This window comes from Natator depressus, chromosome 6 (genome assembly GCF_965152275.1).
Source record: "Natator depressus isolate rNatDep1 chromosome 6, rNatDep2.hap1, whole genome shotgun sequence".
Taxonomy (NCBI): domain Eukaryota; kingdom Metazoa; phylum Chordata; order Testudines; family Cheloniidae; genus Natator; species Natator depressus.
Genome location: NC_134239.1, coordinates 43,080,572 through 43,095,112, shown reverse-complemented (window position 1 = coordinate 43,095,112; position 14,541 = coordinate 43,080,572). Strand labels below are relative to the sequence as shown.

Below are 14,541 nucleotides of genomic sequence, written 5' to 3'. Positions count from 1 at the left end.
AGAGAGAGATTCCAGTGATATGTTCCCTAGAAATACCTAAATAAGACAGGGAAGGTATGTGGGAAAAGAGAGCAAGTAATCCAGGTAGCCTTGAAAATATATATATAAATTTGTCCTTTAAGAAGGAACTTTTATATAGGGACTGTTATTGATCCTGTGGGCAGGAAATCCCTTGAAGTACAGGTGAAAATAGAGATGGATAGATTAGATATAAAATATACCAGTCCCAAAAGCAGTGAAATTCAATGCTTTCATATATTCTTAAACAAAAAACTGCTCTGCCTGTTAGAACAGAGTTAGGTTGAGCGTATATAGCAGTAATTTAAGGGCAAAAATACTACAGGATATTATCATTATTCCAAATTCAAACATTGCAAACACAGGAAATTCAGGATTAAGGTTACACTTCAAAGAAATCCAAACATGTAAGGTATGGAAAGGCACAGCCAAGGACCCAAACCACCTTAACTCTGTCCTGTAGTGATGCTATACAATTATGATTAAGGCATTTTAGTGTTTGCGATCCTGGATTGATTTTTAAAAACACATTAGGTTCTGTTTTCAAATTTTTCCCTTCATGTTGTCACTACGAAGCAGGGTTGAGGTTGTTTGGTTGCATTTCCACACAGTGTGGTAGAATGGCTAGCTTCAGCTTCCAACCATTAGATTATGTTATTCAGGATTAAAAAGTCCTCTACTATGATACCTTTCTGTGAGGGTTCTTAGAGACCAGGATCAAGTCTCCCCTTAACTTTCTCTTCAATAAGATAAACAGAGTTAGCTCCTTAAGTCTCTCATTGGAACATATGCTTTCCCATTCTGGAATCATCCTTCTGGCTCTTTTCTTCTCTGTATCCTCCATAATTTTTCAAGAGTGAACACCAGCACTGGACACAGTAATGTAGTGGTGGTCTCACCAATACTGTATACAGAGGTATGATCACCTCTTTAGTCCTATTTGATGTTCTTCTGCCTACAAAAGGATTGAATTAGATCTCTCAGTCAAGCATCACACTGGGAATCGTGTTCATATGGACATCTATCATGACCCCCAAATCCTTTTCAGAGTCATTGCTTTAAAGGCCACAGTCCCCAATCCTGCAAATACATACTTTGTTCCTTACATTTGGCTATATTAAAATGCATGTTGTTTGAATGATCTCGCTTACCAAGAAATCCTGTACAAGCCTTACATATCTCTGTATAAGGCTACGTCTATACTTTCGCTAAGGGTGTGATTCCCCAGCTCACAGACACATACTCGAGGTGAGCTCTGGATGAGAGCTAGTGCTATTATAAATAGTGTAGCCCTGGAAGCACAAGCAACAGCAGCGGAGTTTAGTCATGCTGAGTACAAACCTGTTTGAAACCCATGGGTATGTACTCAGCATATCTAAGCCGTGCCTCTCCTGCCTGTCCTACTGCAGCTACTCACACTAGCTCTCACTGAGCTACTGTGAGTATGTGTATGTAAACCTCACCCCTAGCTCATAGTGTAGATGAAACCTAAGTGCCTTGTCCCCACCATTACTTACCACTCCACTAATCTTTGTGTCAACTGCAAACTTTATCAAGAGTAACTTAATATTTTCTGTCAGATCACGAGTAAAAAAATATTGAATAGTGTGTGCTGAGAACCAAGCCCTTGGCCCCCACTAGAAATATGCTCATTCACTAATGGCTCCCCATTTAGAGCTGTGTTTTGAGATGTCAGTTAGCCAGTTTTTAGTCCCTTTAGTATATGTCATGTTGATTTTGCAGTGTTAGTTTTTTTAATCAGAAAGCTGTTTAGGACTAAATCAAACACCTAAGAGAAGTCTAAGGATATTACCTCAATAACAAACTTTAAGCTCATACAAATGATACGATAGTTTTTAACTGCACCTATATTCTATTGCCATTGTTTAACTCTTTTATTTATTGAGTCCTGTACCAGCCATTCCATTATTTCCCCTGGGTCTGTATGAAAAGCTATTACTATTTCTACAACAATCCTTTCTTAGAGTTAGCCTGTGGATCAGACTACATGCCTGTACGGCAAAAAAAAAAAACCCTTCTATACTACTCCATGGTCTACCCAAACCTTGAGTCCAGGCTCCCACTTATGCAGCTCCTGGAACGGCTCGGTGAAGAGGGGCGGAAATGGGCAATGTCTTTGCTGTTTGCCCAATGTGCAGGCCAACACAGATGGGCTGGTACAAGGGATGTGGTAATTTGCTAATGGTATATGTGTTAAACAAAAGTTAAGTAATATATATGCATGCCTATGTGGATACTACAACAAGCACCATTTATCTGGCTGACAACTGTTTAAATTATACAATAGCGAGAGACTACATTTGGCATGGCAGAAAAAAGTGCTTTTTTCTCACAGCATAAAATGTATCTGCCATTCCAAGCCTGATTCTAATCTCAATGGCTCTAGTATTACATAAGGGATAATTCCATCAAAGTCTCTGATGTTGTGCTGATGTAGAACTGGTGTAAGGGGAAGGAGACTCAGACCTGTTAGTAAGTGGAGTTCTTCTATTATTTTTCTCATGTAGCTGAAACAATACAATATTGCAGTAAATGGGCCAGAGCCTCAGCTGTTGCAAGCTGTCATAGCTCCACTGAAATCAATTTGCCCCAGCTAAGCACCTGGCCCTATATGTGCCTGAGCCAAAACATTCAGAGCTGGGTTTTGTGGCCTCCCAAGTTTGGAAGTGTGCAGATCTATGATTTTGGTTTTGCCGGTTATCGATTTGGGGATCAGGCTTAAAACGTAGCTCTAGATCCCACTTTCATTTCCTAGTCCTTCCCTGAAAATTCAGGGGAGGTTGGATCAGGAAAATTGGTTCAGTTTCATTTCTAAATAAAAGCAACTGATTGTAAAACGTATTGAAATTCTAAGGAGGAAAAGTACTACCAAAGTAGTTTTCATCTTTAAGGTAAGGAGTGGTGGAGATGTATTCACATGTCAACATTTTTGTAGCAGGCCAGAAAAGTGACAAATAGTTGTATTAGGATAGTCTGAAGATTTTACTTTTCAGAAAGACCTGATGGTAAACCTTAAGGCAAAAAAAAAAAAAGATTTGATGAAATTCACTTCTCCCACTGACAGTCTAATAAGCAATTTTGTGGGTAAAGTGCAAGGAGGTTCGGGTTCAAAATCCAGTTCATGATCTTGGCTAGGGTACAATCTCCCCTCACCATCGTACCCACCAACTGCTACTGCAAATTATAGGATGGTATAGTTGCAGCAGCCCATCTGTACCTTTTGGGTTGGGTGCCAGAGCCATTGGAACATTATAATCATCAATCCCATGGCCCTGGCCTCTTCCATCACTGTCATCCATGCCACCTTTGTAGGCCTGGTCTGGAGACTCATCTTCAATGAAGCATTGAGACCACAGAGTTCTGCCATATGGCTGCTCTGCTGTGGAGTCTAAGGTGCAGAGGTATTTACCCAGGATAAATTTCGACCACTGTGCTTAGCTTGGGACACATGTATATATGTTATAATATATGAAAAACAGAACTGGGAACAGCAAGAATGAAGCTCAGATGCATTCATGGTGCAGCTATGCAGCTTTACTCCTCAGCTTCACTTCTGCTTTGGTCTTTGAATTTTAAAGATATTCCTATTTTTATGCAGAGCCTTTTAATTAAAGAAAATCCCACAAATGGCTAGATTATCTGTCTGAAACTTTCCACAGAACAAGAATGATGCACAGCATTTTAATCTGGTGAATATTGAAACTCAGTTCAGATTTCTCTTAGGGAGAGCCCCCATGAAAGGGCCCAATCCTGAAGTCTTTACAGTGCCTAGTGCCAGGTCAGTGCTTTTTCCGAGGACCCTGGGATCAGGCCACAAATTTGGTCCGTACTCTTGTTGCAGAATACTGTGTGACCCTCAGTGACAAGGCTAAGTATCTTCATTGTATGATTCCAAATGTCCACACATTAGAAGCGACATCTGTTGTCAGACTGAGTTCTCAACTGGCATTCTCCGTGGTATTAGGAGTCACTACATATATCTTTAGTGTATGTGGGTGTCATGACATTAAAACTGACATAAAGCTTATTATGTAGACAGAAAATAAACATTTTTTCTTCCCTTAATGAATTTAAGATTGATGGATAATTACTTTGCTTGCCACAGAGAGCCTCCCGTAATCAGTATAAATCATAAGGTCATTAAATTGATAGGGCAATGAGAAATAAATCAGTGCCCTGAAGATGGTTCATAATTGCTTGTTGTAAAAGACATGGTTGCATGATATTCTGTAAAGACCATACTGTGAATCTATCTAATCGTGTTGGATGTGTTAGTGAGTCTATAACAAAGCCAACAGAATAAGTCAAAGACCACCCACGGATGAACCAGATGACTTACGTGTCTGTGGAAGACTGAGAAAAATCTGTGCTTATTGCTCCACCTCAACTCTATCAGGAACTTCATAGGCTGTCTTTAAAATAAGAAAGAAAGAAAGAAAGAAAGAAGTCAAACTAAAGGTTGATGCAATTTATTTTGTGTAACAGTGTTTCTAAAACCAACATTCTTGGGACAAAAGTGACGTGCAGTAATAGTGACAGCTTGCTATTGGAAATGTTCTGTGTGTACATGTGCATAGCATAATTGGAATCAAATGACCAGAAAGTGACACATCTCCCCACAAGCAGTTTCAATTCTTTAATTTTTGTAGTTGACAGTGATAAATTATTTGAATTCAAGTTCTCATGAAACTGAGAATCTGCAGTTCAGCACCTTTTAATACTGAGAGTTTATCAATAATATACCAGCAAAATTATCTTAATCACTACAAAAAGGCAGGAAATAGCTATTCTAAAATTAGAACATGCTGTATTATAGGAACACAAGTGGGCTTTATAGTTTGGATAACTGCATTGAGTGCATTTTACAGCCTGGAGAGAATATTGCATTTACACCCAATTGTCCTTTTTGTTTTAGACACAGTAGCTGAGCCATTCTGGTTTCAGTTACCAGTGGTGTCAATCTGAAGTGACTCCACTAAAGACAATGTAATCTCTCTACTTTTACACTAGTGTAAATGAGAGGAGAACTTGCCCCAACTGAGTTCGTTTTACTTTAGTACAGCAGTCACATTTGCAATTTAGTTAATTGAAAAAGCAGAGAGCTTATATAATTATGATGCCTATTCTGTGTGTAATGCAAATAATATTTAGCATATGACTATTTTGCATGTAAAATATTTATTGCTATTATTATTACTTATTTACTTTACACTAGTGCCTCCTTCTCAAGCAAATGACCATGGGAACGAGTGCCATCGTTTTGTTAGTTACATATTGTCGGTGGTGATGTTTTTTTAATGGGGGGACAAAGGAAGAGGGTGGGGATGGAGGAGTTAGTAACAGTTAGGAAATAGGAAGAAAAAGTGAGGGGAAGAGGGGCAGGCACTCACTGCTATCACCTGCCTAACCACAGTAAGAAGGCTGGGTTTTGTAGGCATCATGGCAGAAGTGAGTCTTCAGACGAGATTTGAAAGAGGGCAAGGTAGTGGCTGTATAGATTTTTAGGGAGCTTCTTCCATGTGTTAGAAAGTTTGGGGTTGTTTGAAGGCGAAGCTAATGGTTGGGTGGGAATGTTAGCAAAGCAAATGGTGGGTGGTTGATGTCACAGGACAAGAAGCTTGTGTTTGCTGTGAAAGTGAAGGGAGAATCAGTGGAGGTGCTGAAAGAGATGGGTGACAATGTTTGAGTGGCAAGCCAGGAAGGTGACTTTACCAGCAACATTCTTCATGTACTTTAGGGGGACAAAGTTGCAGTAGGTAAGGTCAGAGAGAAGAAGGCTGTACTAGTCAAGACGCAAAATAAGAGTCTGTTTTGGTGGAATCATAGAGGAAAGGCCAGATCTTTGAGATGTTAAGTAGAAAGAAGGGGCAAGATTTAGATACTGCTTGGACATGTGGGTCAAGAATGAAGGGCACGTCAGAGATGACTTTTCAGTTTAAACCATATCAACTCTTTCTTTAATGTTTGTGAACTTAAGTCTAGATGAGAAGTTGGAAAGTGCTTAGGAACACATACACACACGACATAAAGTGCTCAGATCACTTAATTAACCCTAAATTCTTTTTTACTGAGTTTTTCTGCTAAAAAAAATTGTTCCAAAAAAGGAGAAAAACACTTAAAATTAAATAGAACACAAATTTCACAAAGATTTTTCAGGGGAATAAATGTATTTCAAAAACTCAGATGCAATATGCTAACTTTTGCATGATGAGTACAGGGAAGATGTTATAAAGATAAAATAAATTACAAGGCAAAATATACTATTTCCCTCCCCCCACTCCCCCGACCTAAGGACCATGAGGATTCCCATTTGACAGTTTCAGTCCCTACCAGTTTCCTTCTAATACAACATAGCTGTTTCTATATTTCAAATATGATTGGGTGAACTGCACTGAGGTCCCAGTTTAGCAAAGTGCTTTTGCATATATCTAACTTCAAGCTTGTGATGCTCACGTGGTAGACACGTGCCTGAGCAGGTTGCTGAAACAGGCCAATGCATGCTCAGAAAATTTAGAAGGACAGAGGAAGCTCTCTATAAGGCAGTTTGATAGTAACCGTTGCATTAATCATAGCTGTCAATAGAGACAGACCTAATCTGTAGTAAAGGTGTGACACAAAAGGGTGCTAATGAGAAAATGGTCTGTGTTTCCTGGTGCTGTTAACTGACATGTGTTGCGGTTACAAAAGGTTCATGCCCCAGCCAATGATTGAGATCAGTACCCATAGTCTCCTGTGGCTACTCTCATCCATCTAATCACTGGATTGAACTACGCTGAATAGGGCAGTGTTCAAAACCCAAATATTGATTTGGATCCAAAATTTGCAAATGGCCCCTGTTTTTATAAATGGTCAAAGCAAAAGGTGCATCTGAACGACTCCAAGCTATTGACTGTTTTGCAGCTAGAGCACATCTCTGCTATAAATCAATATCTATTTTAAAAACAAGCCACATAGCCTCAAACTTTAGATGTAGGGCTTATTGACTTTGGTTGGTGAAAGCAAGACTTTGGTTTTAGAGACACCTCCATAGAGATTAACTCAGTTCTAAATTAAATTTAGAGCGTGAAATTTAAAATCTGAAGGGGGGAGAAAACAAATGAACAAACAAAAGCATTTTGCATCCTGGTCAAATTTCAGATAAATCCATTGGCCAGTCTTAGAGCTGACAATTCAGATTTCTTGCCTATTCCATGACCTTCTTCTTTTGGATGAATTAGATGAAGGTTAAGAACCTATGTTAGGGACCTCAGAAAGAGACTACAAAATTATTTGAGCTGTGCCACCAGGATATTGACTGCTAGCAATTATGAAATATACTGCAATGCCAACCATGATCAATTTATCAAGTTTCCTTTAGTCCATTAGTCACAATATCTGAATGAAATTACTGTGCTGAACAGCACAAAATAATAATATCTGCTCTGTGGCTTGATTAAATTCTGTCCTCCCTTTCACTTACACTTGAACCTTTTCCAAACCCTATTTATATATATATTTGCTGAACAGCTTTAATTAATTGTACATTTTGTTTCCAGTGAGTAACAGTGACAGAAAGTGGCCATTCTCTTCAGGAACGATGTAGTTGCCATGTTAATATGCCTGTTCCTTAGAGAACATACTGGGCCGGATCCTAAGCTTTTGTAAATCAGTGTTGTTTCATTGACTTCAGTGGAGCTGTGCCCATTTATGACAGTCGAGAATCTGGCTCATTTAGTATAAACAGGCAGGTATGTAGTTTCGTGTTTCACTGATCTTGTTACTATCACATACACAGAACTAAATCACCAAGGTAAAAATTTTCAGAAGTGACCTCTAATTATGGGTGCCCACTCAGTTTGTGGGTGCCCAGTGGCAAAATGTTCAAACAGGGCTACTTATTGAGGCCACATCTTCAGCTGACGAAAATTAGCCTAGATCAATTGCATTGGATAGAATGACATCAGTTTTCACCAGCCGAGAGCTGACTCTTGTAAACATCTAAAGTCGGCATTCTCAAGTTGCGGCATTGAAAGTTAGATGCCACTTTGGTCTGAAAGCTTGTAATCCAGATGACCGGGTGAGATCCAACAGAAGGCCAAATCCAAGTGTACCCTGAAAGCCTGAAGCAAACCCCATAGCAGCTTAAAATATGCAGGCTTGCTGCTCAGGGAGCAGTAGCATGACCTGTTCTGTTGTTTACTGAGTCTGAATAAACAGTTACAACACTGATGCTGTAAGGTGAAAACAGGAGAAAATTAGCTAAGGAGGATGAACTATACAGTGGACCTTCAAGCCTTATGAAGTTTAAACTTAATTAAATGTTTAAAGATAAACATTTTTGTAAAAAAACACATTTTTTAAAAAAAACTGGCTTATAGGAATTTTCTGTTTGGAAAAGAGTATGGATGGGTTGAGCAACGGGGAAGGACTAGGGGATCTGCTGGGGTATGTATTCTTACATCCCCACACCTCTGTGGGGCTTGAGTAACTCTCATTGAACAGATCCCTTCCAATGAAGTTCATGACAGAGTGGAGGAGGGGACACACCTCTCTTCTCAGAAGTGAGCAGTGGCCACAGTACACTCATTTTCTATGACTAGCTTTAATGTTGTGAGGAGCACAGAATCACCACTCTGAAGAGGAGACCAGATTGACAGCCATTTTAAAAGCCATTTCTTTCTGCTTAATACCACCAACACATTCCTTTTTTCTTTTCTTTAAGTTCTGCTGAAGACACAGTGAGACCAATAAGAGCTTGGCAGAGACAACCTCAGTACCAGCATGTCAAGGTTCCTTCCCCACTCTGAACTCTAGGGTACACATGTGGGGACCTGCATGAAAGACCCCCTAAGCTTATTCTTACCAGCTTAGGTTAAAAGCTGCCACCACCAAAGTGTTACACAAAGAATAAGAGGGGAAGTGCCCACTTGGAAACATCTCCCCCCAGCCCAAAATATCCCCCCAAGCACTATACCCCCTTTCCTGGGGAAGGCTTGATAAAAATCCTCACCAATTTGCATAGGTGAACACAGACCCAAACCCTTGGATCTTAAGAACAATGAAAAGGCAATCAGGTTCTTAAAAGAAGAATTTTAATGAAAGAAAAAGTAAAAGAATCACCTCTGTAAAATCAGGATGGTAAATACCTTACAAGGTAATCAGATTCAAAACATAGAGAATCCCTCTAGGCAAAACCTTAAGTTACAAAAAGAGACAAAAACAGGAATATACCTTCCATTCAGTACAACTTATTTTATCAGCCATTTAAACAAAACAGAATCTAACGCATATCTAACTAGATTGCTTATTAACTCTTTACAGGAGTTCTGACCTGCATTCCTGCTCTGGTCCTGGCAAAAAGCATCACACAGACAGAGAGAACCTTTGTTTCTCCCCCACCCCAGGCATTGAAAGTATCTTGTCTCCTCATTGGTCATTTTGGTCAGGTGCCAGCAAGGTTATCTTAGCTTCTTAACCCTTTACAGGTGAAAGGGTTTTTCCTCTGGCCAGGAGGGATTTAAAGGTGTTTACGCTTCCTTTTATATTTATGACACATCACCACCAAGGGGAGAAGTATTCAAACAGAGGATGTGCCAAAAGCTGGTTTCCTAGCCCTGTGTTAGGAATCAATGTTGAGGTTACAAGCTGTTTTCCCCATTGTCCTGTTTTCCCCATTGTTCCTCACTAAAGCAAATGCTCACTGAACCACAATGGGTCACTCTTCTCCACATTACTGCAGTTCAGTATATAGAAATATTTATATACACATATTTGTTCCAAACAGAATGCACGCTTCTAAATGAGATCATGAAGCAACACACATTCTAATAATACAGGTTATAAAGACATTTAAGTACCTTTTTCCCTCAGGGGAGAAAGCCAAGCAGCCTAGGGGAAGGAGATTCCACTTCTTGTTTTTAGTGTGAATTTCTGGCCCTCTTTGCCTCATCACCCCTTTCACTCAAAAATAAAAATACATTACTATTTTGTGAAGCGTATTCTCATCCAAACTTCATACATAAGCAGGGCCATATGTTTCACACATCATATGCTTCCTTAGCTTTATCTTCAGATTCAACATCAACACTCTTCCTAGCACACTTATATACACATACTTTGTTCATTTCACACATCTTACCATGTTTGCAGAGAATGTATAAGACATCCTACAAAGTAGAATAAAAAAAGAAGTTGAATTGGCTACACCTGGTGGGAGAGAAAGATAACATAGCACTCTGCTAGACCCTTTCATTGTCATCCTTACTTCCATTCATTGTTTTATTGAAAAGACTAAAATGAATTTATTAACTGACTACCCGATTCTGATCTCACTGACCCAGATTTTGCAGGGGTGCAATTCTATCATCTTCACTGGAGCTACTCCTGAATGGTATGGGTGTAACCGAGAGCAGAATCTGACACTGTATCTCTCTAGATGAATGGACAGATCTTATGATTATTTACTGAGGACTAATTGCACACAGTGCTGCACAGGACATGGAGGTAACACAGTTCTCATTTTAATAATAGGCAACACATAAAGCATCAGGAGAGCTGATGATGGAATCATCCCATAGTGATTCTCTAGGTGTGGTTTTTTTTAAACAAATAAGTACTAGCACTTCTTCTTGTGGTAATTAAGCACTGGTGACAAGCTTCATGGAAGAGGTGTGCTTTAATGAGGGCTTTGAAAGGAGATGGTGGTTGCACCAGGATTTGGAGGCTGTTCCAAACAAAAAGTTGTCACATGGAAGAGGGTATTAAGATAAGCATGGGAGCAGGTTACAAAGGGAGCAGTTAGACATGAGTATTATGCAAAGCAGTACATTAGCAGTATAGCTTAAAACTATGAAACACTCAGAACATTAGACACTGAGCACTACGTGTGAGTTTTTAAAAGTGTCAAATGTATTATGAAGCAAAAAACATAAAATCAGGATGAAACAAATTTTAGGTATTCCCTCTCCTCTTAACAGTCACTAACCTAGTCGTGTAAGCCCCTTCTGCATTAAATAGATAGGACCTCATTCTCACTGACACGAAGGGTTTGTCTGAACGACGCTCCCAGCCCGGGTCAACAGACTCACACTAATTCTGTCCGAGCTAAGTGCTAAAAATAGCAGCATTGCCGAACGGGCTGCAGCTTGGGCTCGCTGCCCAAGTACAAGTCTGCCCAACCTCCTGGTGCCATCCTTTTCCCCTTATCGGAGCTCAGGTGTCTAGCCCCCTAGAGCTGCCACCCATGCTGCAACATCCCCACTGATACCTGGGCTAGGAGGCACACTCCCAGCAGTGTAGACATACCCAGTGGTGTCTTTACACTATCACAGCCATATAAAAAGGGGCATTTGTGTCTGAGAGTCAGGACAATAGCAACAAATTCTGCTAACTGAGAATTCAGCCAATATCTTAGACTGTAAGGCCGAGATTCTCAAAAGTATTTAAGCACCTAACTCCCACTGATTTCCTAATGGGAGTTAGGAGCCTAAAAACTTTTGAGGATTAGGGCCTAAGCTCTTTGAGGCTAGAGCTGTCATTTTGTTCTGTTTGTACAATGCCTAGCACAATGGGGTCTTGGTTCATGCCTGGGGCCTCCAAGTTTCTACTCCAATACAAATACGAAATGATAATCATGAAAATCACTATTGTTACGGTGGAATGCACCATCTGTTTTATTAAGGATTTGTGCTAACTCCAAAAATGATTTCCATCAAGCCCCTGCACTTGAAAGTAATTTCAGTGTTGTTACTGATTTACCACTATGAACAGGTTGTGCAAAGGTATTGATCTAAATTCAGACACAGTGTATGTGGGTGCAATTCCATGGAGTTAACTGAAGTTGCACCTGCTAATACCAACTCTGCATTTGGCCCATTAAATCAAACAGAAAAAAGTGGCTGAAAATCCAATCTCTAGTATAATTTGAGTTAGACTATATTATATGGTGGAGATTGGTGGAAGAATACTAGTAAAGTCCATACACCATTATTCACAATTAAACAAAAAATCCATATGCAAACATAAAAGACCACATATGAAAGGCACCTAATAAAGGAGGAAGTCTGTACAGTCCCCTGCATGCCAAGCCATGCGGAGAAGCTGTGCACTGTGCCCTACTTGTTCTGTAGCTAAATTCCAGTTTGAACTATAAAGCGATAAGGGATGGTAACTGAGTGGCTACAGATGTGAATTACAAATGCCCATAGACTTCTGTGGGAGATCCAGGTGTGGCACAATTGTTCTATTGGTCTTGAAATGGTGAGTTTTACTGTATAAATATCTTTGAATATATTTTTGAACATTTCCCTTGTCAATTTGTGCTTCCATGACCTTTTGGAAAATGACCATGCACTACAATTAGTGATGGTTTTAAGTGTTGAGTGCTACTACTATTGTGTTTCCTTGCTATAAAATGAGTTCCTTAATATACTCTGCCTCTACAGACAAATTTTCAAAGTAAGGCATAATTGGTGCAACGGCAAATGAAGTGCACACATCCATCGTAGAGCTAGATTATGGCATTTAGCCACAGCCTTGAGTAGGGCACACTCCCTTCAGTGTGTAAAGGGGCTATGCAAGTTGCCTATACCTTTGGGCTGTCTTCTCTTTAGTCTGAACCTAGAAAAACATCCCCTTCCCTCCCACCCCCAAGTTTTACGAGCAATGAGTATTTTCCACACAGCTCTACCAACAATCACTGAGCTTCTGAAAAACACAAGCGTGCGTGTGTGTGTGCACGCAAAATTACATCATTCCTCATGATGGAGATCTGAGCAAATTGGGGTGTGGGAGAGAAAAGAAAATGATTTTTTTAGGAGCTAAAAGTGGCATATTTCTTCACAACTAGGGTAAAGCCAAACAAACAAAAATACTAAACACCAGCTGTCAAGTACAGCTAACATTTGGGGAGGGGGGAGGAATACAGTGTTGTGTGGGCTGAAGGTAAAAGATGCCTTGGGAAGATTCTATCTGTAAGCTACTAACTAGAGCTGCTATCGGCTACCAAAGCCTGCACGCCATCAATGTCTAGTTCTCCAGATCTCTGCAATCACTCTGCCCATCTTCTCCATTAACCTTTAAAGGGGAAGGCACCTCCTTTGACCATCACCCAGTCAGCACCCTAAATATCAGAGGGAAACACCTTTCCTTTGATATTTATACAGATAGGTATACAGTTTCATATATTCTCATTTGACATTTATGTACATCTACATTATGGCTGTTCAGATAAATGTCAAATGAAAGGTTTCCTCATTTGACATTTTTTAATATTATGCCTAAAAGCGTTGCGATCAAATGAAGGATTGTGATTCATGTGACACTTAGAACCATATACCTGTCTCTCTACATGTGACGATGAAGTATAATGCTTTGCTAAACAGAAACGGGTATGATAGGAGGTAAGCATCTAACCAAATAACAACTGAAAAGTGTCAATACAATACAGCAATGCCAGTAAAAAAAAATGTATATGCATGTATAATATCCTAACCCTACCTATCAGAGAGCTACTAAACCATATCGTTTGTTCTGTACTTCGATTCCTTCCTTAATCCTGATCACTTTGCTACATCTCTTCCTATACAATTAGCCATCAAAATGACACATTTTAATAGTCTAAAATATTGCTGATTTTCATAGTATGAAACTTCTACTTTTCATAATGATAGTAAACAGCAACTGACAAAGTGATCACCAGACCCTTCTTCCTTCCAGCAATATGGCAATACCTGGCTTAGCTCCTACCATAGTATTAAGATGAACTTCTGTGCTTTTTGATTTCTCTGTAAAAACTAACTAAAGAAAAACAATTATTCCAGCTGTTTTTGTGGGCATTTTATTTAAGTACATATGCCCACCTTTCCTGGCAGCTTGTCCAGTGAGGTTTGCATTCCATGGAGGGTTTCTGTGTTGGCTGAAATTCTTCTGGGTAGTAGTGCAATAGTAGGTGTCCAACTGCATCTGCCTTCTTCTGGACTTCCTCCCAACATCTCTACCAAAATGATGCCCAAGAGAGCCTTTTATGCCTCTTCTCTGACTTCCATTAACCATAACTGAAAATGTCCCTGGACCTTTCTATCTCATGTTTGATTTTATACACTAACCACTCTATGCAATTGCAATGGGATAAGGCCTGATTTTGACTGGCGCTTCATGATAACCATCCTGTTTGTGGTTGCGGTTTTATGCCCACAATTCTGTGTGGACACATATTATGTAGTTTTGATGTTTAAGTGTGCTACTGCACCCACTGAACTCTCTGTTTGTAAGGAAAACATTGAAATGCAGGCAGACATGGAGGAGAGAGTCAAAATTTCAGGCTGGCAGCCTGTGGAGCTGAATGGTAGCTGAAAAATGACACTGTAGTGGTTTTATGGAGCACAGAGATTTATGTAAAAATATTATGGATATTTGTGTGATTATTTATACAGGACCCTGAAGATGAGATCAGAATTTGACGGATTATTTTTAAAACTAGGCAAATAGTTTTAAAACCCATTCTTTGATGATTATATAAAAAAG

At 39.6% G+C, this 14,541-nt stretch overlaps 1 long non-coding RNA gene across 1 annotated transcript in view; it reads right to left on the bottom strand.

The window, feature by feature from the left end:
- LOC141990017 (uncharacterized) overlaps positions 1-14,541 on the bottom strand; it is a 252,528-nt gene that overhangs the window by 10,208 nt on the left and 227,779 nt on the right. Inside the window, exon 4 of the long non-coding RNA XR_012640050.1 lies at positions 4,379-4,451. This is a non-coding gene — a long non-coding RNA (uncharacterized LOC141990017). The remainder of the gene's footprint in view (positions 1-4,378; positions 4,452-14,541) is intronic.